Raw genomic sequence first — 27090 nt, 5'->3', positions numbered from 1 at the left:
ACAAGAGTATCAAGTATCTCTCAAATCAAAATAGACAAGGTACAGACTGCAAACATGAGAGACATTATTGAACATAAGACTATGGATTGTACTACAAGAAGAATGATAAGTTTGAACTAAAGGTATTCACTGATTCAAATTGAGCAAGAAACTATGATGATAGAAAAAGCACAACTAGAGGTGCATTCTTTCTAGGAAATAGACTAATTTCATGGAAAAGCAAGAAATAGAATTGTATTTCCCAATCAATAGCTAAAGCTAAGTATGTGGCAACTATTGTTAATTGTTCAAATATGACACAAGGAAGGCTAAAATAACTACAACCAAAGGCTCACCCAGCTTTCCAAACCACCCTGCAAGAGTTAACACAATGGAAGAAAACACAAAGAATAGCACCCAAAGGAGGAAGAAGAGTGAAATAATTTTATTGATTCATAAAAATATCTTCATCTGTGCCCAGTTGTAAGGCCTTCTGGGTTACAACCAAATACAAATACATTCACATTCAAAGATCCCACTGTAAATTTGCACTTTCTAGTTCTTCTCTGCTATCTCTTCTAATGGAGACACAACCAAAGACCAGAACAAACACACAAGAAAAGGGAAATATTATTATCAATGAAAAATGCCCTATGGGCTTAATACAATATGATTCTAGATAAAGAAATCCTCCACATAGTACCTTCTCTCTAGCTCCACTAAGAATTGCCTTTATAATGCTAGAAATGTTCTTAAATAGACCCCAATTCATTTAGGGTTAGGAATACATTCTAGAATATGCCAATTGGAATCCACTAAGAAAATAGAATGTTCTAAAAGTCACGTTAGAAGTTGATGTACAATTAGAAGAATCCATAAATGGTAGTCCAACTTCCGAGAGGCATAACTTTTGAATGAGGATTTTGATTGATGAATCATTTACATTTCTGGAAAGCTCTCAAAGTTCTCTATAGTCATATGGACCAACTTTGATTGTACCCCATTTTTTTTCCTCGTATGAGGCCATTTACTGCCCCATATCTAGCTTTGAAGTGCTCTTAGGAGGTCTCCGAGAAAATTAAAACTACAATAACTTTCTAACCATAAAGCCTTTTGATCTGATTCTTTTTTTGGAGTATTTTAAATTAAAAGTTTAATCATCCCTCAAAATTACACCCTCTAACTCATCATAATTTTATCTCTATTACAAAATAACCCATTTTTTGCATTTACACATATCCCAAGGTGCTTAAAAACTCTAACCCAACAAACTAAAAGTGAAACTATGAGAGTTGGAACCTTTGTTTGATCCAAATGGATATCCAAAAATAAAACACATTAAATAGAAACTATCTCTAAGTATATTTTTGGGTGATACAGGATTGCCCTTACACCACTGGATACTCCTGCATCAGACACCTAGGATAGATTGAAAAGTGACCCTATCACTTTATGGTAGAGGAAAACCCAAATGGGCAACCTCCACTGCTGATATCCAAGTTGTGTCCTCTATTGGTCATCCTTTCCACTTCACTAAGTACTCTTCATACTGCCTATTTTTGGTACTCCTACCCACATGACTATCCAAAATCTCTTTTGTCTCCTCCTTCCTAGAAGTAGGAATTGGACATGGCTCTAGCATCAACCCCTCATCTACACCATCATCATAATATTCTATTAAGTTTGAAATGTTGAAGATAGGAGAAATGTGAATCCCATCTGGCAACTCACCTCATATACATTTCCTGAATCATGCTTCTTCAAAATTTTATAGTGGCCAAATTTCTTCATCTTCAGCTTGTTGTAGGTACCCACTAGAAACCATTCCTTTTGTAAGTGTGCCATAACCAAATCCCCTACTTAGAACTCCTTATGTTTCCTCCTTTGATCTACCCTAGCTTTATACTAATGATTCATCTTGGTGATGTGTGCATGGACCTCCTCATGTAGCCTCTTGATATGTTTAGCAAATTCTTCTACCTCAGCATTTGTCCTATCCTCTTGCTCCATTTTCCTTAGTTCTTGTGTAGTCTTTGGGATATTTCCATACACAATTTGGAATGGTGATCTACCATTACTCCTATTTATAGAATTATTGTAAGTAAATCATGCTTGTGGAAAAATCAAATCCCATCCCTTGGGCTTATCTCCCACTAAACACCTCAGCAAATTGCCCAGACTTCTATTTACCACTTCCATTTGTCCGTCAGACTATGGATGATGTGTAGAACTGAATCTCAATTCTATCCTCAACTTCTTCCATAAAGTCCTCCAAAAATACCCCATAAATTTAGTATCTCTATCAAAAACAATACTCTTTGGGAGACCATGTACTCTAACCATCTCTCTAAAAAACAAATCTGCAATATGTATAGCATCATGAGTCTTGTGGCAATCGATGAAATGTGCCATCTTGGAGAACACCACAAATACTGAGTCATTACCCCTTTGCATTCTCAGTAATCAAAGAACAAAATCCATATTTATGTCCTCCCAAGGCTTTGATGGAATAGGCAATGGCTGATAAAGTCCAGTATTGTGACTAAATCCTTTGGCTACTTGACATACTTGACAACTCTACACAAATTTATTCACATCTTGTGACATTTGAGACCAAAAATAATGTTTTCTTAGAATAGTAATGGTCTTATCTTGACCAAAGTGTCTTGCCATTCCACCACTGTGTTTCTCTTTGATCAAGTTTTCCCTCATGAAACTCCTTGGAATGCATAATTGACTACCCTTAAACAACATACCATACTGAATCAAATTATTTAGCCACCTAGTTTTGTCTATAGTAATAGGTTCTTTACAAGCCTTCCATGCTTCAGAAAAATCAAGATCCTTCAGGTATAATTTCTTGAGTTCATCAAACCCAACCACTTCAACCTACATTATTGTAAGCAACAATTGTCTCCTACTCAATGCATCTGCAACCCTATTAGATCTTCCACTTCTATGTTTCAACACAAATGTATAGCTTTGCATGAACTCTACCCACTTCATATGTCTCTGGTTCAATTTACCTTGGCTATTTAGGTATTATAATGCCTAGTGATCAGTATACAAGAAAAATTCTTTTGGCAATAAATAATGCCTCCATTTCATTAAAGCCTGAACGATTGCATAGAACTCCTGATCATAAATAGAATGATTATTTGCATCATTCAATTTTTTGATAAAATATGCAATAGGCTTACCTTCTTGGCTCAATACAGCCCCAATAGCAATGCCACTAGCATCACAATCTACCTGGAACACTTCACTGAAATTAGGAAGTGCCAACATAGGTTGTTCTGTCACCTTCTTCTTCAACAATTCAAAACTCCTTGCAACTATTATATTCCACTTGAACTCTTTCCTATCCCCCCTTATTGTTTTAGTTAGGTGTGTACATATGCCACTAAAAATTTTTATGAACTTCCTATAAAAACTAACTAGACCATGAAATGATCTCACCTCAGTAGCAGAACTTGAAGTAGGCCATTCCAAGATGGCCTTTACCTTCTCTAGATCCATTTTGAGACCTTTAGATGATACAACAAACCCCAAGTAAACTAACTCTTTTTTTACAAAGCTACATTTCTTCAAATTAATCAAAATTTTATCTTCCCTCAAACTTTTAGGGACACTATGAATGTGCAATAAATGTTCATCTAAAGTCTTACTAAAAATTAAAATATCACTCAAATAGACAATAATTATTTTTTTCCCAAGAATTCCTTCAGTACCTCATTCATAACCCACAGTGTGTGACTAATGACTCATATAGACCCTCCTTGGTCTTGAATGTAGTCTTCCACTCATCTCCCTCTTGTATCTATATCTAGTGATAGCCACTCTTGAGATCTATCTTTGTGAAGTACTGAGCTCCATTCAAGCAGTCCATAAGATCATCCATTCTTGGCAAAGGAAATTGATAATTGATGGTTATTCTATTTATAGCTCAAGATTTCGTGCATATTCTCCACTCCCCATCCTTCTTTGGTGCCAATAATACAGGTATTGCACATGGACTTAGGTTCTTTCGAATCAAACCCTTCCTCAATAGCTCCTAAACTTGTCTTTTAGCTCCTTAGTTTTAGTAGGTGTCATCCTATGAGCAGCCTTGTTAGGAAAACTAGCTCCAGGGATTAAATCTATCTAATGACTGATCTGCCTTACTAGTAGCAACCCTTCTAGAACATTATTAGAGATGACATCTCCACACTCACTTAACAGGCCTAAAATTTCAAGTGGAATTTCATAACTACCTTCCTTATCTCTTCCAAGAATCAAAGCATAACACATATGATGATGTTTCATACCATCCAAAAAAATTCTTCCATCAACAAGACATATCCTAGCAATACTACATACCTTTTCACCTTCTTTTATCAATGGCTTCAATTTGTGGCAAACTCCATCCTTTGTTAGAGAGTATGTATTTACATGACCATAATGTAAAGTATGTCTATCAAATTACCATGGTCTTCCCAACAATAAATGGCAGACATCCATTGGAATAATTCCACAGAGAACTTCATCATGGAAACTCCCAATCTTGAACTTCACCAAACACTGTTCACTGACCAAGACCTTATGATCATCCTTCAACCAAGAAATTTGATAGGTTTGGGGGTGTTTCTCCCTCTTGAGCTTTAACTTAGAGACCATCTCCTCAGACACCAAGTTGTCAATGCTATCACCATCAACAATCACATCACAACAATTATCCTTGCACTTACACCTGGTACGAGACAAACTCTTCCTTTGTCAAGGTTCAATCTCACCAATTAGTAAGGCCCTTTCATTTATAATAACCTCTCCTCTTTCTACATCTTTAGAATGTAATGATTGTGCATCCTCATCCACATGAGCAACCCTTGCTTGACCATTAGCTCTCCTATCTATCCTTCCTTGTCATTGAGGGCATTCAAATGCACAATGACCTTCTTCATTGCAATAAAAATAGGTACCACAAAAGCCTCCTCTTCCTGAACCTTTTCCAGTTCCTCTACCTCTTCCTCTTTGATCTCCAAAATGCTAGTCATTCTAACTAGACTTAACTCCTCCCAAATGCTAGGTCATAACCCACTAAGGTAATAGGAAACCTTCTCCTTATTAGCTTTTGCATGCCCTACCCTAATAAGAAGTCGATAAAATTCCTCTGTATATTCTTGGACAAATTTTTTTGCTTGCTTTAACCCTTGCATTTTCTTGAACAAATCAAGCTCGTAATCAATAGGAATGAACTACTTCTTTACTTTGTCCACCATGCAATCGCAGCTTGTGATTTTCTCCTTTCCTCTTCTATTCCTTTCTAGTTGAATCTCTTACCACAAAATTTTTGCATGGCCTTTCATTTTTTCCTTCACAAACTTAACCCTCTCTAGGTCCCTGATATCCTCATACTCAAAATACTCCTCTAGATCATCGATCCAATTGATCAACTCATCTGGGTTTAGAGTTCCCAAAAATATACCCAAATAAACTTTAGGTCTTTTTTGAAGCTTAGAAATGGCCCTAAAAATCCTATCCTCTGCCTAATTTAGGACTTCCTCTTCACCTTCCCCTTCTTGTCCAATATTTTCTTTTTCTTCATTTTCTTCCTCACTTTTGTTGCTTGTGACAACATTCAGTCCTATGTAGATCTCCTCCTGCAATGCTTGAACCTCCCTCTGGAGGGCTCTAACCTCAAGAGTAACAACTCTAGCCCTTCCACCATGTTCCCTTCATGGAGGCATCTTCTTGTGTCAAACCCACAACTGCACAGTCTTAGTGCAAACTGCCTCACATTTGGCATTCTGTCTACACACTCAAGAAAACCTACTCTGATAACACTTGATGGAGACACAACTAAAGACCAAAATGAACACACAAGAAAAGGAAAATATTATGATCAATGAAAAATTCCCTATAGGCCTACAATAGTATGATTCTAGAGAAAGAAATCCTCCACACAGTACCTTCTCTCTAACTCCACTAAGAATTATCTTTATAATGCTAGAAATGTTCTTAAATAGACCCTAATTCATTTAGGGTTAGGATAAATTCTAGAATATGCTAGTTGGAATCCACTACCAAAATAGAAGGTTCCAGAAGTCACATTAGAAGTCGGTATAAAATTAAAAGAATTCAAAAATGGTAGTCCAAGTTTTGGGAGGCATAACTTTTGAGCTGGGACTCTGATTGACAAACTGTTTACATTTCTAGAAAGTTCTTGAAGTGCTCTACAACCCTATAGACTAGGTTTTCTCATCCACCATTTTTTGGCTTTGTACAAGGCCATTTAGTGCTTCATATCTAGCTTTGAAGCACTCTTAGGAGGTCTTTAGGAAAATTAAAATTGTAATAAGTTTCTAACCATAAAGCCTTTTGATCTAATTTTTTTTCTAGAGTGTTTTAAATTACAACTATACTCATCCCTCAAAATTAAACCCTCTAACTCATCATAATTTTTGTTCTATTAAAAAATAACCCATTTTCTACATTTACATGTATCCTAAGGTTCTTAAAAACTCTAACCCAAAAAACTAATAGTGGAACTATGAGAGTTGAAACCTCTATTTGACCCAAATGGGTATCCAAAAAAAAAAACACATTAAATAGAAACTATATCTAAGCATATTTTTGGGTGATATAGGATTGCCCTTACACCATTGGATGTTCCTACATCATCTTCCGAAGACTACTCTAACTTTGAGCCTAAACACTATATATATACTTTCCAAAATGAGTTACTAATCATTCTAGAACATTACATAAGAGGAATTTTAACCCAACAATAGTCTGGACACATCCCAAGAAAAGATCTTAACATAAATATCATGGTCAAAATAAATCCTGCAAGTTGACTCATAGAAATCATGTCCAAATGTTGACGCTTGGCATAAATAGGAAAAATCAGCATGTAAAGGGTCACTCCGCACACACTAGGTAACTTGACACATGAAAAAACACTCGGTCAACACTAGATTACTATAGTAACTCAGTGCCAACTACGTGCTATAGTAACTCGACACCAACTAAGTACTATAGTAACTTGGCACCAACTGAGTGCTATAGTAACTCAACATCAACTAAATCCTACAGTAACTCGACACCAACTAAGTGCTATAGTAACTTGGAACCAACTTGTAGAATGAACAATAATGAGTAGGATAACAAGGCAACCCAAGATGCTCCTACAGTAGACAATTGGGGTTGAAAGAAATGATTCTCCTGAATCATTAAGATGTTACAATCTCAATTGAATCCAACTCAGATTGAGAAATCCATGAAGCATCTTCAATAGGCATGTTCTTCCACCTCACCAATATTCATAGTAATCTTTTCCTCTTGTGCTCTTACCAATTCTTTGATCCAATATTTGTTCAACTTCTTCTATCTACTTCTTAGGATAATCTTTTGATACAACAACTTCATCATTTGACTCATGATACTTATACAAATCAGCAATATTGAATATAGGAGATATATCCATGTCATCAGGTAACTCAACTTCATAAGCATTACCACTGTCAAACTTCTTCAAGATCTTATAATGTCCAAATTTCTTCATCTTCAGCTTAATATATGTTCCAATTGGGAATCTTCTTTTCTTTAGATGAACCATCACTTCATCAACCACTCTAAAATCATAGAGTCTTCTAGATTGATCATCATTCTCCTTATACTTCTATTTACTTTTTTCCAACCTCAACTTCACTTTCTCATGCAAAGACTCCATAAAATCAGCAAATTCTTCTCTTGCACTCCTTCTCTTTTCTTCACTAGAAACATCTCTCAAATTTGATACTCCTCTAGGCTTCATTATAGTAATAATCTCAAAAGGTGTTTTCCTTATACTCCTATTCATAGTATTATTATATGCAAATTCAGCTTGTGCCAATACCATCTCCCAACTACTTGGCTTATTCCCAACTAAACATCTCAGCAAATTACCTAAGTTTTTATTCACAACCCCCATTTGTCCATCTATTTGTGGATGGAATGTAAAACTAAACTTTAATTCAGTACCCATTTTCATCCACAAAGTCTTCTAAAAAGAACCAACAAACTTTCTATCTCTATTTGAAATAATATTTCTTGGTAAGCCATGCAATCTCACAATCTCTTTAAAGAAAAGTTCAGCAATATGCTCTACATCTGATGTCTTCTTACATGGTATGTAATGAGCCATCTTAGAAAAATTTGTCCACTACAACAAATATTGAATCATACCCCTTCACTATCTTAGGTAATCCAAGAAGAAAATCTATACTGATGTCACTCCAAAGTTTCTCAAGAATAGTAATACGTGTATACAAACCAGTATTTTGACTTACTCCTTTTACAATTTGACAAACTCCACAACTCTTTACAAATTTCTGGACATCCTTACACATTTGTGGCCAATAATATTTCTCTTTTAGCAAACTACATGTCTTATCAATTCCAAAATCTCCAACCAATCCACCACTATGTTTTTCGTTAATCAAATTCAACCTCATAGAACTTCTAGGAATACACAGCTAAATGCCTTTGAATAATATACATTCCTAAATGAAATACTCATCATACTTACTTATGTGATCTATCAGATTTGGTGCTCTACACTCTCTCCATGCCTCAGAAAAATTAGGATCAACATCATAAAAATCTTTCATTTCATTGAAACCAAGAACTTCAACCTTCATTTCAGTCAAAAAATAATGTCTTCTACTCAATGCATCAGCAACTCTATTAGTAACTCCACTCTTATGTTTAATCACAAATGTGAAACTTTGCAAGTACTCAACCCACTTCATATGTCTCTGATTCAATTTATGTTGACTTCCCAAGTACTGTAAAGCTTTATGATCATTATACAACACAAACTCCTTAGCAATCAAATAATGTCTCCACTTCTTCAAGGCTTGATTAATAGCATACAACCCTTGATCATACACAAAATACTTCCTATTGGCATCATTCAAATTTTCACTAAATAAAGAAATGGGTTTACCTTCTTGACTTAATATAGTTCCTATTGCATTACCACTTACATCACATTCAACTTGAAATACTTTGTTGAAATCAGGAAAAGCCAATACAGGTAATTTAGCAACCTTTTGTTTCAAAGTCTCAAAACTCTTATCAGCTCCATGTGTCCACTTGAATTCCTTTTTATCTCCCCTCATTGTCTCAGTCATAGCATTACAAATAGCACTCAAATTCTTTATAAACTTTCTATAAAAGCTAGCCAAACCATGAAATGATCTTACCTCACCCACATTCTTAGGTGTAGGCCATTCCAAAATTGCTTGAATCTTCTCAAGATCCATCTTTAATCCATCAGCTGAAATCACAAATCCCAAATAAACAATCTTCTCTTGCATAAAAGAAAAATTTTTGATGCAAGAGTATTCAGTGGTGTAAGGACAATCTTGTATCACCCAAAAATATTATTATAGATTGTTTTTGTTTAATGTGGTTTCATTTCTAGATACCCATTTGGGTTAAATAAAGGTTCTAACTCTCGTAGTTCCACTATTAGTTCCCTGGGTTAGAGTTTTTGAGCACCTTGGCATATGTGTCAAAGTAGAAAATGAGCTATTTTTTAATTGATAAAAAAATTATTATGAGTTAGAGGGTACAAGTTAGAGGGATTATTATACTTTTAATTTAGAGTGCTCTAGAAAAGGAATCGGGTCAAAAGGCTTTACAGTTAGAACGTTATTGTTGTTCTGAATTTCTTAGAGACATTTAAGAGTGCTTCAAAGTCAAATTTGAGGCACTAAATGGCCTTGCATATGTTCAAAAAATGGGGGACGAGTAAATAGGTCTATAGAGAACTTCAAGAGGTTTTCAAAAATGTAAACAGTTCGTCAATCAGAGTCCCAGTTTGAAAGTTATGGCTACTAGAATTTGTGCTACCATTTCTGGATTCTTCTAATTTTGCACCAACTTCTAACGTGACTTCTGGAACCTTCTATTTTGGTGGTGGATGCCAAATGGCATATTCTAGAATTTATTCCTAACCCTAAACCCTTTGGGTTCTATTTAAGATCATTTTTGGCATTGTAAAGGGCAGTTCTCAGTGGAGTTTTTGAGAAGGTACTATGAGGAGGATTTTTTCTCCAAAATCATACTATCATAAACCCATAGGGAATGTCTTTGGATCTATTTCTTTGTACTAAATTTAGTAGCATATTTTCATTATTCATAATATTTCCCTTTTCTTTTTGTGTTCATTCTGGTCTTGGGCTATGTCCCCATCAAGTGGTATCAGAGTAGGTTTTTTTTTAGTGTGTAGACAGAGTGCTGACTATGAGGTAGTTTACACCAAGACTATGTGGTTGTGAGTTTGAGACAAAAAGATGCCTCCATAAAGGGAATGTGGTGGAAGGGTCAAATTTGTTACTCCTAAGGTTAGAGCCCTCCAGAGGAAAGTTTAAGCATTGCAAGAGGAGATCTGCAAAAGCAAGGAAGAAAATGAAGAAAAAGAAAATATTGGATAGGAAGAGGAAGGCAATGGGGAAGTCCTAAATTAGGTAAAGGAGAGCCTTTTTAGGGCCATTTCTAAGCTTGGAAAAAGACCTAAAATTGATGTGGGTATATTTTTGGAAAATCTAAACCGAGATGAGTTGATCAACTGGATCAAAGAACTAGAGGAGTATTTTGAGTATGAGGATATCAGAGACACGGAGAGGGTTAAGTTTGTGAAGGCTAAAATGAAAGGCCATGCGAAAATTTGGTGGCAAGAGATTCAGTTGGAAAGAAATAAAAGAGGAAAGGAGAAAATCACAAGATGGGATTGCATGGTAGACAAACTAAAGAAACAGTTCATTCCTATTGATTACAAGCTTGATTTGTTTAAGAAATGCAAAGGTTAAAGTGAGCAGAAAAATCTATCCAAGAATGTATAGTGGAATTTTACCAACTTCTTATTAGGGTAGGGAATGCAGAAGTAAATAAGGAGAAGGTTGTCCATTACCTCGGTGGGTTACGACCTAGCATTCAGGAGGACTTAAGTCTAGTTAGAATGACCAGCATCAAAGATGCATATCAATTTGCCTTGCAAATTGAAGAGAAGCTAAAAAAAAGGTTTAAAGGAAGGAAAAGAGGGTGTGGTCAAGGAGGAAGGGGTGGTAGTAGGTCATTTGGAGGTAAGAATGATACCTAAAAGAAAAATGAAGATGTGGGTACTAGCAGGAACTAGAGGAATGAGGGTTTCAACCACTCCCATGATCAAAACTTTGGAGAATAGAGAGGAAGAGGCAAAGGATGTGGACAAGGTTTAGGAAGAGGAGTCTTCCATGGTACTTGTTTTTATTTCAATGAAGAAGGTCATCGTACCTTTGAATGCCCACAATGACAAGGAAGGACAGATAGGAGAACTGATGGTCAAGCAAGGGTTGCTCATGTGGAAGAGGATGGATAGTCATCATATTCAAAGGATGTAGAAAGAGGAGAGGTTCTAGTAAATGAAAGGGTCTTTCTAAGTGGTGAGACTAAACCTAGGCAAAGGAGGAGTTTTTTTCATACCAGGTGCAAGTGCAAAGATAAATTTTGTGATGTGATTATTGATGGTGGCAGCATTAACAACTTGGTATCAGAGGAGATGGTCTCTAAGCTAAAGCTCAAGAAGGAGAAACACCCCCAACCCTATCAGATTGCTTGGGTGAAGGATGATCATAAGGTTCTAGTTAGTCAACAATATTTGGTGAAGTTCAAGATTGGGATTTACCATGATGAAGTTCTCTGTGACATTACTCCAATAGATGTCTACCATTTATTGTTGGGAAGACCATGGCAATTTGATAGGCATGTTGTACATGATGGTCATGCAAATACATACTCTCTAAAAAAGGTTGGAGTTTTCCACAACCTAAAGTCCATGATAAGGGAAGGTAAAAAGGTATGAAATAGTGCTAGGATATGTCTTGTTGATGGAAGAAAATTTTTGGATGGTATGAAATATTAGTGTATGTGTTATGCTTGGATTCCTAGAAAAGATAAGGAAGGTAGTAGTGAAATTTCACCTGAAGTTTTAGGCCTATTAAGTGAGTATGGAGATGTCATCTCTAATAATTTTCTAGAAGGGCTGCCACCAATAAGAAAAATTAGTCATTAGATAGATTTAATTGCTAGAGCTAGTTTACCTAATAAGGCTACTCATAGGATGACTCCTACTGAAACTAAGGAGCTAAAAAGAAAAGTTCAACAGCTATTGAGGAAGGGTTTGATTCAAGAGAGCATGATTCCATGTGTACTATCTACAGTATTGGAACCAAAGAAGGATGGAGAGTGGAGAATATGCACCGACTCTTGAGCTATAAACCAAATAACCATCAAGTATTAGTTCCTTTTGCCAAGAATGGACAATCTTATGGACTTCTTGAGTGGAGCTCAATACTTCAAAAAGATAGATCTCAAGAGTGGCTATCCCCAAATATGGATATGAGAGGGAGAAGACTGGAAGACTACATTCAAGACCAAGGAGCGTGCTTATGAATGAGGTACTAAAGAAATTTTTGGGAAAATTTGTTATTGTCTATGTGGATGATATTTTAATTTTTAGAAAGACTTTGGATGAACATTTATTACACATTCATAGTGTCCTTGAAAGGTTGAGGGAAGAGAAATTTTTGATTAATCTGAAGAAGAGCAGTTTTGTTAAAAAAGATTATTCTACTGGGGGTTTGTTGTATCATCTGAAGGTCTCAAAATGGATCCAAAGAAGGTAAAAGCCATCTTGGAATGGCCTACCCCAAGGTCTTCTACTGAGGTGAGATCATTTCATGGTTTGGTTAGTTTTTACATGAAGTTCATTAAGAATTTTAGTGGCATATGTGCACCCATGACTAAAATAATAAGGGGGGATAGAAAAGAGTTCAAGTGGACTATAGCAGCTACAAGAAGTTTTTAATTGTTGAAGAAGAAGCTGATAGAACAACCTATGTTGCAACTTCCTAATTTTAGTAAAGTGTTCTAGGTAGATTGTGATGTGAGTGGTAGTGTTATTAGGGCTATATTGAGTCAAGAAGGTAAGCCTATTGCATATTTTAGTGAAAAATTAAATAATGCACAAAAGAATTATTCTATTTATGATTACGAGTTCTATGATATCATTTAGGCCCTAAAGAAATGGAGAAATTATTTATTACCAAAAGAATTTTTCATGTATACTAATCACAAGGCATTGTAGTACCTAAATAGCCAAAGTAAATTAAACCAAAGACATTTGAAGTGGATAGAGTTCATGTATAGCTATACATTTGTGTTGAAACATAGAAGTGGAAGGTTTAATAGGGTTGCAAATGCATTGAGTATGAGACAGTTGTTGTTGGTAGTAATGTAGGTTGAAGTGGTTGGGTTTGACTAACTCAAGAATTTGTACCCTGAGGATCTTGATTTTTCTAAAGCATGGAAGGCTTGTAAAGAACCTATTACTTTAGACAAAACCAGGTGGATAGATTATTTGATTCAGGATGATATGTTGTTCAAGGGTAATCAATTGTTCATTCCAAGGAGTTCCATGAGGGAAAACTTGATCAAAGAGAAACATAAGTGGGGGGATGGCAGGACATTTTGGTCAAGATAAGACCATTTCCATTCTTAAAGAACATTATTTTTTGCCTCAAATGTCATAAGATGTGAAGAAGTTTGTGAAGAGTTTTCAAGTATGTCAAGCAGCCAAAGGATTCAGTCACAATACTGGACTCTATCAGTCATTGCCTCTTCCATCGAAGCCATAGGAGGACATAAGTATGGATTTTGTTCTAGGATTACCAAGGACATAAATGGGTAATGACTCAATATTTGTAGTGGTTGATAGGTTCTCCAAAATTGCACATTTTATTCCATGCCACAAGACTCATGATGTTGTACATATTGCAGATTTGTTTTTTAGAGAAGTGATGAGACTACATGGTCTCCCAAAGGGTATTGTTTCTAACAGAGATACTAAATTTGTGGGGTATTTCTACAGGACTTTGTGGAAGAAGTTGAGGATGAAATTGAAGTTCAGTTCTACACATCATCCACAGACTAATCCACAAATAGAAGTGGTAAAGAGAAGTCGGGGCAATTTGCTGAGGTGTTTAGTGGGAGATAAGCCCAAGGGATGGGATTTGATTCTACTACAAGAAGAAATTTCTTATAATAATTTTGTAAATAGGAGTATTGGTAGATCACCATTCCAAATTTTGTATGGATGTGGCCCAAGGACTAAACCAAAATTGAGAAAGATAGAGCAAGGGGAGAGGACAAGTGTTGAGGCAGAAGAATTTGATGAACATATCAATAGCCTAAATGAAGAGGTCCATGCACACGTTACTAAGATGAATTAGCAATATAAAGCTAGGGCAGATCAAAGGAGGAGACATAAAGAGTTCCAAGTAGATCTAGTTATGGTACACTTACAAAAAGAATAGTTTCTAGTGGGTACTTACAACAAGCTGAAGATGAAAAAATTTGGCCCCTGCAAAATTTTGAAGAAACATGACTCAAGAAATGCATATGAAGTGGAGTTGCCAAATGGGATTCAATTTCTCCTATCTTCAACATTGTAGACTTAACAAAATATCATGATGATGGTGCAGATGAGGGGTTAATGCTAGAGTCATGTCCAATTCCTACTTCTAAGGAGGAGATAAAAGAGATTTTGGATAGTCATGTGGACAGGAGTACTAAAAATAGGCAGTATGAAGAGTACCTAGTGAAGTGGAAAGGACAACCAATAGAAGACTCAACTTGGATATTAGTAGTAGAGGTTTCCCATTTGGGTTTTCCTCTACCATCCATAAAGTGATAGGGTCACTTTTCAATCTACCCTGGGTGTCTGATGCAGGAGCATCTAGTGGTGTGAGGGAAATCCTGTATCATCAAAAAATATGATTAGCGATAGTTTCTATTTAATGTGTTTTCATTTCTAGATACCCATTTGGGTCAAATAAAGGTTCCAACTATCGCAGCTCTATTATTAGTTTCTTGGGTTAGAGATTTTGAGCACCTTAGGATATGTGTCAAAGCAAAAAATGGGTTATTTTGTAATTGAGGAAAAATTATGATGAGTTAGAGGGTGCAAGTTGGAGGGATGATTATACTTGTAATTTAAAGCACTCCAAAAAAAGAATCAAGTCAAAAGGATTTACAGTTAGAAAGTTATTATAGTTTTAAATTTCTTTGAGACCTCCTAAGAGTGCTTCAAAGTTAGATTTTAGGCACTAAACAACCTCATCCCCACCCAAAAAAGGATTTTCAAAAATGTAAATGGTTCTTCAATCAAAGTCTTGGTTCATCAATTTTAGTCTTGGTTTGAAAGTTATGCCTCCCACAAGTTAGGCTACCTTTTTTGGATTCTTCTAATTTTTGCACTGACTTCTAACGTGACTTCTAGAACCTTCTGTTTTGGCGGTGGATGCCAACTGGCATATTCTAGAATGTATTCCTAATCTTAAACCCTTTGGGGTCTATTTAAGAACATTTTTGGCACTATAAAGGATAGTTCTCAGTGGAGTTTGAGAGAAGGTACTGTGAGGAGGATTTTTTCTTCAGAATTATACTACTGTAAACCCATAGGGCATGTCTTTGGGTCTGTTTCTTTATACTAAATGTGATAGCAGATTTTCACTGTTTGTACCAAATAAACAATCACAAACTTACCGAAAAAAAAAATTAGAACTTCATTCATCAACCTCGTGAAAGTACTAGGTGCATTAGCCAAACCAAAAGGCATAACCAACCATTCATACAAACCATCGTTTGTCTTGAAAGTAGTCTTCCATTCGTCACCTTCTCTAATTCTTATCTGATGATAGCCACTCTTCAAATCAATCTTCGTAAAATACTTTACTCTACTCAAACAATCCATTATTTCATCCATCCTTGGCATAAGAAACCTATATTTCACTGTGATTTTGTTAATAGCTCCGGAATTAGTACACATTCTCCATTCTCCATTCTTTTTAGGTGCTAATACAGTAGATACAGCACATGAACTCAAAATTTCTCTGATCAAACCTTTTTGCAACAAATTATGCACTAGTTTATTAAGTTCTTCATTCTTTGTAAGTGTCAATTTATATGGTGGTTTTTTTGGAAAGCTAGCTCTAGGAATCAGATCCATATAATGACTTATACTTCTCATTAGCAGTAAGCTATAAGGAATATCCTTAGCAACAATATCCTTATACTCATTCAGAAATTCTATAATTTCTACTAGTACTTGGTTATCAATATATACTATCACTTGGTCATTACTAGCTTCTTCTACTTGGTCATTACTATCAACACTCGGTCCTCTAGGAACTATGGCAAAATAGACTTGATTCTTCTTCACTTAATTTTCAAATTGTTTCACATTAACTATGCAAACTTTTATTGCAATAAAACTGACCTCATCTAGACTTTCAATCAAAGGCAACAATATTTGTTTCTTCCCATTTACGAGAAGAGTATATTGATTTAATCTTCCATCATGTATAGTATATCTATCATATTGCCAAGGTCTACAAAACAAAATATGACAATAATCCATGGGCATAATATCACACAAAAATTCATCAAAATAATGTCCAATTTTGAACTTCACAAGGCATTTTTCACTTACCAATATCTTATGTTCATCTTTGATCCATGAAACATTATAGGGTTTAGGATACTTCAGCCTCTACAATTACAACTTTGTAACCAGCTATTCTGATCCAAATTTGTATAGCTTTCACTATCAATGATCACTTTGTAGAATTTTCTAGCCATCTTACATCTTGTCTTGAAAAGACTTCTCCTTAAAATAGGTTCCTCATCACTTCCCTTATTACATAAGGTTCTTCTCACCATGAGATTTTCTCTAGCCTTAGGTCCACCTAGTGAACCCTCATCATCTCCTTGAATCATAGCATTTTTTTTACCTTGCCCACTTTCAGAAGCTCTATATTCTTAAGATATATGTCCCTCTTTTCCACATCTAAAACAATTACCATGAAATCCACCTCTACAATAAGAATTACCTCTTCCTTAGTAAGAATTAGTGCCTCCTTGGTAAGAATTACCACTTTTCCATTTAGTCTTTCCTTTGTCATCATTCTTCTACTCAAATTTTCCTTTACCTTGCACAAAACTTTCAGATCTACCACCTTCACCATAAGATCTACCTCTACCTCTCTAGAATCTACAACTTCTACCTCTTTGTCTTTGTTCATGCTTCTTTTCTAAGATCTCCTTAGCTTTCAAGGCATATTGATATGCTTCTTCAACACCCTCCAACTTCAAAAACTTATTTCATCTTGAATTCTAGATCTAAATCCATTTATGTAGCTTGCAATTTTGTCGACATCATCATCTACATGTTCAAATCTGATGTCCAATCTATAGAATTCCTCAGTATACTCTCCCATAGTCATGTCCTTTTGTTTCAAATTTTGCATCTTTCTCAATAGGCTAACATGGTAATCAGCAGGAAGGAATTTGTTCTTTACCTTGCTCACCATCTTTCACCAAGTTTTGATCTTCTCCTTTCCTCTCCTTTGTTTATCAATTTGCAAATATTTCCACCAAAGTGATACATGACCTTTCAACCTAGTGACTGCAATCTTCAACTTTCTATTATCAGGAGTTTTTTTATACTCAAAGAACTTCTTCATATTTGAGATTGAATCTAACAAAGCATTGGTATCCAATTTTCCATCATAAGGAACAACTTCTACAATAGGCTTTGAATTTACCCTAGAGAACACTCACAACAATCTTTCCTCATCTTGATCTTCTTCAAGTTCTAGATTATGGTTTGGTGCTATTACTTCATCACTTACATCATCAAGATGTGCTCCTCTCCTGTGGGCTATCTCTACAGCATCTATTCTAGCTAAAATTTGTCTCAACTGATCCAATATGGCATTATCAACATTTCCTCTACCATGAAAAATCTTTATAAATTAGGTTCTCACAAGATTGTAACCCTCTACAAGTTATAGGTCAAATTTGTAGATCTGCAACCCTACAACCAAATCTAAATTAGGGTTTTACATGATCCAATCTCCATAAGGATGAACCTCAAGCTCTGATACCACCTAAAATAGGGAAGTAGTGAATAACTAGGGCCAAAGGCTCACCCAACTATCCAAACCACCCTACAAGAGTTAACATGATGGAAGCAAACACAAAGAACAATAACCAAAGGAGGAGGAAAAGTGAAATACTTGTATTGATTCATCAAAATATTTTCATACATCCCCAGCTATAAGACCTTCTACGTTATGACCAAATACAAATACATTCACATTCAAAGATCCAATAGAAAATTTGCACTTTCAAGTTCTACTCTGCTATCTCTTCCAAAGACTACTCTAACTCTGAGACTAAACACTTTATATATACTTGGTAAAATGGGTTACAAATTATTCTAGAACATTACATAAGAGGAAGGCCAACCCAACAATGGCCTGGACACATCCCAAGAAAAGATCTTAACATAAATATTTTGATCAAAATAAATCTCGCAAGTCAGTTCATAGAAATCATGTCCAAATGTTAACACTTTGCATAAATAGGAAAACTCAACACATGAAGGGTCACTCAGCATACACTGGGTAACTTAGCACATGAAGGAACACTTAGTCAACACTAGATCATTATAGTAGCCTGGCACCAACTAAGTGCTATAGTAACTCAGCACCAACTTAGTGCTACAGTAACTCGGCACCAACTTAGTGCTATAGTAACTCGGCACCAACTTGCAGAATGAACAAAAATGAGCAGGATAACAAGGCAACCTAGGATGCTCCTGTATTAAAATATCTTATGGATCAAGAAATTGTTGAAAGGAATGAATTAACAAATTATTCATTCTATGCTTATTTATTGTGATAACAATAGTGCTACTAATATATCAAAGAAATCATGTAATGCACACAAAAACAAAGTATATTACTATCAAGTATCATTACTTGAGAGAGCTAGTTCAAGACAAAGAAGTGAAAATTGAGTATGTGAACACTAAAGAGAAAATAGCTAACATATCACTAAAGATTTACCTAAATATGCTCATAAATATCTTAAAGGTAAATTAGGGGTGAATCCCCTAGACAAAGCTACTTAAGCAAAGATGGTGATTTGCATCAAATGTACTGGTCAGACTATCTTACACATTAATGTAGACATTTCTACTTTAGGAGTTTCTTGAGGTGATGGAAATATAAGAGGATTAATTTATAGGGGAGGGGTGAGTTACCAAACAAAAAAAATCCAAAATCCCTTAAGATGTCAATATGATTCAAAACTAAACTCTACTGGAACTGAAATACTATAGAAACTTGCTTAACACTAAGAATTAATATCACTCGAAAAATACTGAAATAGTTGATTCTTAAGATGTAGAGTATGATTAACCTTAATTAAATTAGTTGTAAAATCATAAATAAAATAACATGAACACAAGAGACACCAAGATTTTGTTAGAAATAGATAATACTAAGAGGGGGGTGAATCAGTATTCTACAAACTTTTTCCCACAACTAAATATTGTTAATTACTTTATAACTTGCATATAAAAGTAAATTAATAATTTTAAATAGTAAATATAACCATACAAATAGATAACTCATAACACCATTATTTTTTAACTGGGGAAACTTTGGCCAAGGTAAAACTTTGGTGGGGATGATACCCACTAGATGATTCACTAACAATAGGATTCGGTTAAGGATATTGACCCTTTTAGGATTCTATGTAGTACATGTAGTATCTTGAGTCCTTTTAATAGGACTAAGCAATGTTAGAAACCTCAACCCTTCTAGGAGTTGGTAGATCAATTACAATGTATGCAAGAAGATTCCATTGCCCTAACATGCAATTATATAATTTAGTTCCTTCACAAAATAGATATACATGCAATGCTTGCTTGTACTATAATTCACACTTGTTCTGACCTTTGCATCAGATTTTGCATCACATAAACCTTGTAAATGGTGCTCACAATAGTTCACATGTCACATCTAATCATGCAACTTCCATAGTATTTGTGCATCACATCTATTCATTGTGCAACATGCTTACACACTACTTGCGCAACATGAGATCTTTACTTATACCTTGTGCATTCACAAATTGTTGTTTAGTTAGCTTCCATGTCTTCACGTGTTTGACATAATTTAAAATAATATCCACATAGTTTTCTTAACATGACTTAGTAATTATTTTGTAATCAAAATAATTCCTAAAGTTTTAGAACTCTATTTTCTACTATGCTTTGTTATGCACTATTAACTTACTAGCATAGTTAAACTTACTATAACATGCACCATGCTAACTATACACATATGCACACTTGTACACATCATCATGAAAATGTTATGAACTATCCTCAGTTGTGCATGAGCTTGACTCTTTGTGCATCATTCATACTGTTAAGATTTGTACACTCTACTCTTGCAAACTGTCTAATACTTAAATAGTTATCTATTTTTAAATTCATAAATGAAATTTTGAGTATATGTTATCATAAATGGTAACCATCAATATAGACTATATTGAGAATAATCTTCCCCTTTGGCATTGATTTAAACATTTGGGAAAATTGGCTAAGTCCCAAAATGATGTCATACACAACAAAAAATAAAATAAATAACTGTACTCAAATTACCTCAAATATAAAAAATGTATTCATGTTCTGATGGATAATTACATTCCTTATCACTCCTTTACATTGATACATACATAATCTCCTCATTATGTCTGTGTGTGTGTGTGTGTGTGTGTGTGTGTGTGTGTGTGTGTGTGTCACAAAAACTTGTTGTTTGCTATTGATTAGTTTGTCATTCTGGATATACAATCTACAAAATCAATCTTTAGCCTACCAAAGTCCTTCTTCTAGTTTCCTTTTATCTAATATACTGATGAGTGCATAATGTGCATAAGATTCCACTTCAACTATTCTCAAGTTAGTATAGGCAAATTTATCATAGAAATTCTTTGTTGAAAGACATTCCTTCAATAACCTCTACAAAATTAAAATTTTGGGTGTTAGATATTCTCTAAGAATAGATAATCTTCTTATTACTTTCTCCTTGTCAAATTCAATTCTTTTGATAACATTATGGATCTTTTCAATCTCATTCTTAGAATCTTCAATTCTGATCTCAGTTTGTTGAAATCTTGTAGTGAGTGATTGAATCTCACTTATATGGCCTTTGATCTCTACATCAAAATTATATAGTTAAGTATAGGACATTGCACACTATCTATATAACTTCTTACCTTTAGTAATACATTGTCTCATTTCCTTGATGTTTCCATCAATTTCCTTCAAATCATTGTGCACATTGGTGCACACTATATTGAAAAGTGATGCATCATGATTTCTTTGTGCTTATGTTGCTACTACTTCAGCTAGGTTTTTCAATTCCCCATCAAAGGTTTTTGTCAACTCTTCTTCATTAGCTTGCAAGTCTAGATTAGCTATAGTTGTAGAAACTATATTTTGCATGTACTCGAAGACTTCAATGAGAGTCTTTTCTAAAGACTTTACAAAAAAATTTCCTCAAACAATTTTCTCAAAGTACCTAATAGCTCTTTTTGGCCTTCATCATCAGATTGAATAGGTATTACTACTAATGTTCTAGCTACTGATACTAATAAAGATACAATAGTATTTCTCATCTATTCCTCTACACTCTTCTTTACCTTAGCCTCTTTCTTCTTCTTCTTCTCTTCTTCCTCTAACTTTTTCTTTTCTTCTTCTTTCTACTTCTTTCTTCCTATTGATCAACCTATTGTATACGTCTTCTAGAATCTTCTTCTGAATACTATCAAATATTTTATTCCTCAAAATCATATTTCTAATTAAGTCATTTTCTAATTGCCTCCTATCCATACTATTGTAAATATTATAAAATTTATTTAACTAAACAAAATTGTCATCATTTATAATCTTTATGTTTGGATTCTTTACCTTAGGTTTCCATGCTTTCTTGCATGTAGTTGTCTTGGCTTCATGTGCATCTTGCTCAATAGGTTTATCTTCATCATCATCATCCTCTAAGCTTTTGGAATTGCTCACTTGCATGATTTTTCTCCTTTTTCCAAGCTCATTGCTAATTTTCTTCATTCATTTCTTTTCTTGGGTGTAGGTTCTTGCTTAACCTTCACCAGTCTTCCTTTCTCTATGTAGTAGGTGCATCCACCTCTAACTTTGTCCTAGGTTTCTCATAGCTTTCTCTTATAGGTTAAACTTGCACAAGTGTTGCATATGGTGCAATGGGAGCTTGTGCACATGGTTGTGCCCCTATTACACCTTCTGAAGGTCCTAGTGGTCTGATTTTTTGCAAGTAAAAAATCAAATAATTTTTTTTTTTCCTCTAGGATAGGGTTTGGTTTGTGCAAAGTTTCATTTAAACAAAAATAGGTGAAACCTTTTTAATTTGTGTGCCTTAAGTAGATTTGTTAGGTCATACGTTTCTATTTTAAAAAGGGATTAGTAGGTGAATCAAATTTGAAAGTGGAATATTCTTTTGGGAGACCTATTTAAAATTCTTTTCTTTCAGTCTCTTCCTAAAATTTTTCCTACCATCAGATCTCTTCTAGATCTATGGTGGTCATCATGTCACATATGGAAGTTGCAAGTATTTTATCATGTTTGACATGGCTACCATCATGAAACATAAAGATGATGACAGGGAACAAAAAAAATGGCTGCCATTTTTTAATTTTTTTTAAGTTCTCGATGATCAGACTGATGTTAGAAATGTCAGTATCGAAGAAATGGACTAGTTGGAAGGTGCTCTATTTTCCATCACCAGTTTTGGCAAAGTTTGGGAGGTCTCTATGTCATGACTGGAAAATGCATGAATCCTACTGGTAGCAACATAATGCCTTGCCATGAAAATCAAAAAGCGTGAGATTAACAAATAGATGGGTGTCGTAAAGTTTTTCTTTTTTTAATGAGGTTGTATACCTACGATGCATTGTCAAAAGTATTGATTGTAGTAATAATAGTAGAGACATGTTATATTTCTTGGAACTGAAGTTTCTTAATGCCTTGAGGAGGTTTCTATGTCACGACCGAAAAAATCAAGGAATCCTACTAGTAGCGACATAGAGCCTTCCCTGAAAAGATAGAATGTAGCAACAGCTATATTAAACAGTGGGTCCCAAAAAAAATTTAGTTAGCACATAATCATTGTGACATGTTGGAAATAATAAAGAACATATGTATTTTTCTGGTGCTGGATTTTTAAAGAATATGGTGGTCACTATGTCGCAATAGGAAAACCAATGTTTTATACTGTAGTGACATAGCGCCTTACCAAAAAAGACAAAATATGGTGGGGCTCAATTTTATCATGTTTTAAAAAGGATTAAAATATTATATATGGTTTTCCAGCATGTCAAAGTGTTGCCAAATCACATATGACATGGAAAAGCACTCAAGAAAAGGACAAACAAAGAGATGGGACCATCAAATCAAAGTTTCATCAATGACTATTGCCAAGTCACCACCAAGAGTTGCACGATGTTTATTCCATGTGACGTGGTGACCAAAGGAAGAGATGGAGGAACCCACCATCGTCATGTTAAAATAGTGATCAAATGCACATCATCAAATTATAATGAATCAATGGTGGTTGTTATGTCACATATGGAAATTGCTCACTATTTATGCATGGTGACATGCGTCCATAAGTGCTAGTGGGTCTGATACAATTTACCAATAGTAAAAGAAAGGATTACACAAAGAAAGTTTATTGGATTGACTTCCAACTTGGCAAGTAGAAAATGAGTCATCTTTTGTTTTATTCCTGGATCATCAGATTTTTTGAAATTGATGGCATATTTTTAATAATAGAAGGTGGTGCCACTCTATTCTCCTTACAACTCATTTATGAAGATTGAAACTCCTCGTGCAAACCAAGAATAGATTATATTGTAGAAATATTTCTTTTTCCTTCATTTGTGAACAAATCTTCAAGTTTCCAAAGAGTTTATAGCTATTAAGAACTTGTTCTTGGTGACTAAAATGCAAAGAAATTTCAATAATCATGGTGTGTCACAGAATTACAGTTATAGGATGATGAAAAGCAAGTAAGTTTTTGCAATTTTAATCACCATGCCTCCAAAGACATTTTTCTCAGATCAAGTTGACTATTTATCTAGAAACATTCATGATGACCTCCTTGAGTTGTTGCCTAATTCCATAAATGAATCTGCTCAAGTGAAGAAATTAACCACTCTGAACCCTAGACTCAAAATTGCTGATGGATTGTATGATAAGGGGAACTAGGTTAGGGATGCCAAAACTTCTCAAACAAGATTTGTCTCTTCAAAAATGTTCACAAAAAGGAAATTATTTGCCCCTCATGGGAATATTTGGAAGTTTGACTTGGGAAAACTAGTGGTCCCTAGTGTTTTCATGGATTATGACCTATTAAACATTATTGCTCAAAATTATGACCCAACAATAAGAGTAGTGAGAAGGTTGGATGGCAAAAGTTTGATCACAATAAGCCCTGAGGAAATTTGAGAAGTTTTTGGTCTTGAGCCACTATTAGATTATCATATACCTATTGACCTACAAGAATTAGAAAAAGAATATTTTTCTAAAAGGCATAAGATCAAATATGGTGCCTTGAGCACACACATAGGCACAATTGGAAATTTACCAATAATTACAGCATCTACTAGGGAACCTTTTAAAAAGGAATATTTCACTTCCCGAGCTATGGAGATATATAGGACTCTATGTAGGGTTTTCAGTGAGGATGAGAAGAATATCATGCCTATAAGTTTTATGTATATGCTAGTTCAAATTTCTTCTTTCGATGTTGATATTATTTTTTATTTTGCCTCATATTTAGCAGAAGAAATCCATACAAGTTTGGTTGAAATTGCCAAGGGAAAGGTAGAAAAAACTTTTGGTCACTACTCATTGTTGATGCACATGTTCTTGTTTAAAGGTCTGATATATTTTGGGAAGGAAATGGTCTTAAATAGAGAACATGAGGGAGAGGCTCTACCAATTCAATTATGGAGCATAGATATGACTTGGGATGTAGAAAATCCTAGTTTTGTCAGGTTTGATAGGTACTTTGCCTCAAGGTTAAGATGCCTCTTATTAAGTGACAATCCCAGAGTTCCTAGGGCACTAGTAAATTTTATCAAGCCCATGGATAATCCTATTGGTCTAAAATTATCACATAACTAGGGATATATTATACCATACTTTATTTCAACTATGTTTAGAGTTTATGGTTTCAAAGGGACTCCTCATGTATTGCCCTACCAAGTGCCTCTAAAAGTCGGGATAGCTGAGATACTATGGTAGCTGGGAGCATAGGATGAAAACTATTTGATAAAAAGAAAAAGAGGCTCAATTTTCCCAACCTGTACTATAGTCCACCATTTTCTAATCACAAAGGGTGGTTGGTTGTTTTTATACAAATTAATAGACTAGTATAAGATGGCTATATCGCATGCCCATTTTTGTGATACTGAGGGATTATATGATTTAGTTTTTAGATTTAGAGCTAAACTTGGTTCCATAAAACATGAGCCTTATTACCTTGAGGATATAATAAGGAATGAGTTCTCTTTGTAGGACCAAGACACCAAAAAGGAGAAATAGAGGGGTTTTTCAAGACTTTTGGAATTTATTCATTGTTTTGACAAGGATTATGAGCCTCTGAATAATGCAAAAACTGAGGCAGATAAAATAAATAAACTCATTATAACTTTTCCTAAGATAATGGAAATGATGAATGAGAAGAAACAATTCTTCATTAATGCTTATCCTGATAAAGATAGGGAGGTTATGAGAAGGCTGGCATTCACTCCAAATGTTGGAGTAAGAAAATTAATTATCCAAAAAAGACCAAACTACAATGTGATCCAAAATAAGAAGACCTCTATGGACAAAAGAAAGAAAATAATAGAATTAACTAGTGTTTTCTTAGAAGAGAGACTTGATGAGACCTTTCCCAAGAGGCAAAAAATTATGAAAGAACAAGGTCCTCACATTGAGCAATATTCGGCTACCCAATCCCCTTTGTAGTTTTAGTAGCTCACTAGAGAGCAAGTTGAAAAGATGGGGTCCTAAAGGAGAGTATTTATTACCTAGGTAGAGCTAGAAGAGGGAAATCCTCAAGAACCTCCAATGCCAAGCCTTGATTTGATAGTAGTAGATTATAGAGGAAAAGAGCTAGATCCTATAATTGAACAGGCTGGTCATGAATCTTTGTCTAATGATAGTTTTGTTAGAACAAGAGCCTTCTACCAATTTACATGGAGAGAAAATATGGAAAAATATGAGGAAAGATGTAATAATTTAAGAATAAAGCATCTAGAAAGGAGGAGGCAACCATGTAGAATCAAATAAAAGAAGAAATGATGCAAGAATTCCAAAATATAACCCCTAAAGAGGGGAGCCAAATGGTAAAAGTATCTAATATTCTACGGCTACCCAATTGGGATATAGCAGATGCTCTAGTTTTTAGTTTTGTTTCTAATAAATTAAACATGCAAGACCAAAATAAGAAAGAAATAAAAGGTGCCACCTTCAGTGAAGACCAAGCTACCTTAGTCATTTGGTCATTAAGGAAAGGATCCAAGACTATCTCATCACAGTCAGATAACACTAGATTAACAGGAAATATAATTGTAAAGACAGTGGTAGATACAACCCATGTAGAGGCTGCAGATTTGAATGTTGGTACATCTCACCTAGCTTTAGCCACTATAGAAAGAGATGAGAAGGAAAGGTTGGAGTTACAGGCTAAGTATGAGAAAGTTTTGGAGGCTTACAATAAAGAAGTTAAAAAAAGAATTGAACTTGAAAATAAAATGAGGGGATAGTCTTCTAGACCAAAGATCACATACCCTCGCTCACCAGTGGAGCCTTTTAAATCGACTCCCCTTATTGAGATTCTTGATACACCACAGAGGCCACAATACTATATAGCTAAAGATTTTGAAGAAGACACAAGTAAACCATGGGCATTACATGTAGAGTTGAATGTATAGTATGAAAATAAAATTACAAAGGCTCTCATGTATTTGGTTGATAGAATTGAATGGCGATTATTTTATGATCAATTGTCAAAGGTAATCAACATATGGGAGGAAATAAAAGCAAGTGATGAGACTTCAAAACCCATTGTCAATAAGTGGAGCAAG

Source organism: Cupressus sempervirens, chromosome 2 (genome assembly GCF_028749045.1).
Source record: "Cupressus sempervirens isolate cs-2001-9-10 chromosome 2, ASM2874904v1, whole genome shotgun sequence".
NCBI lineage: Eukaryota > Viridiplantae > Streptophyta > Pinopsida > Cupressales > Cupressaceae > Cupressus > Cupressus sempervirens.
Note: the sequence above shows the minus strand (reverse complement) of the source record.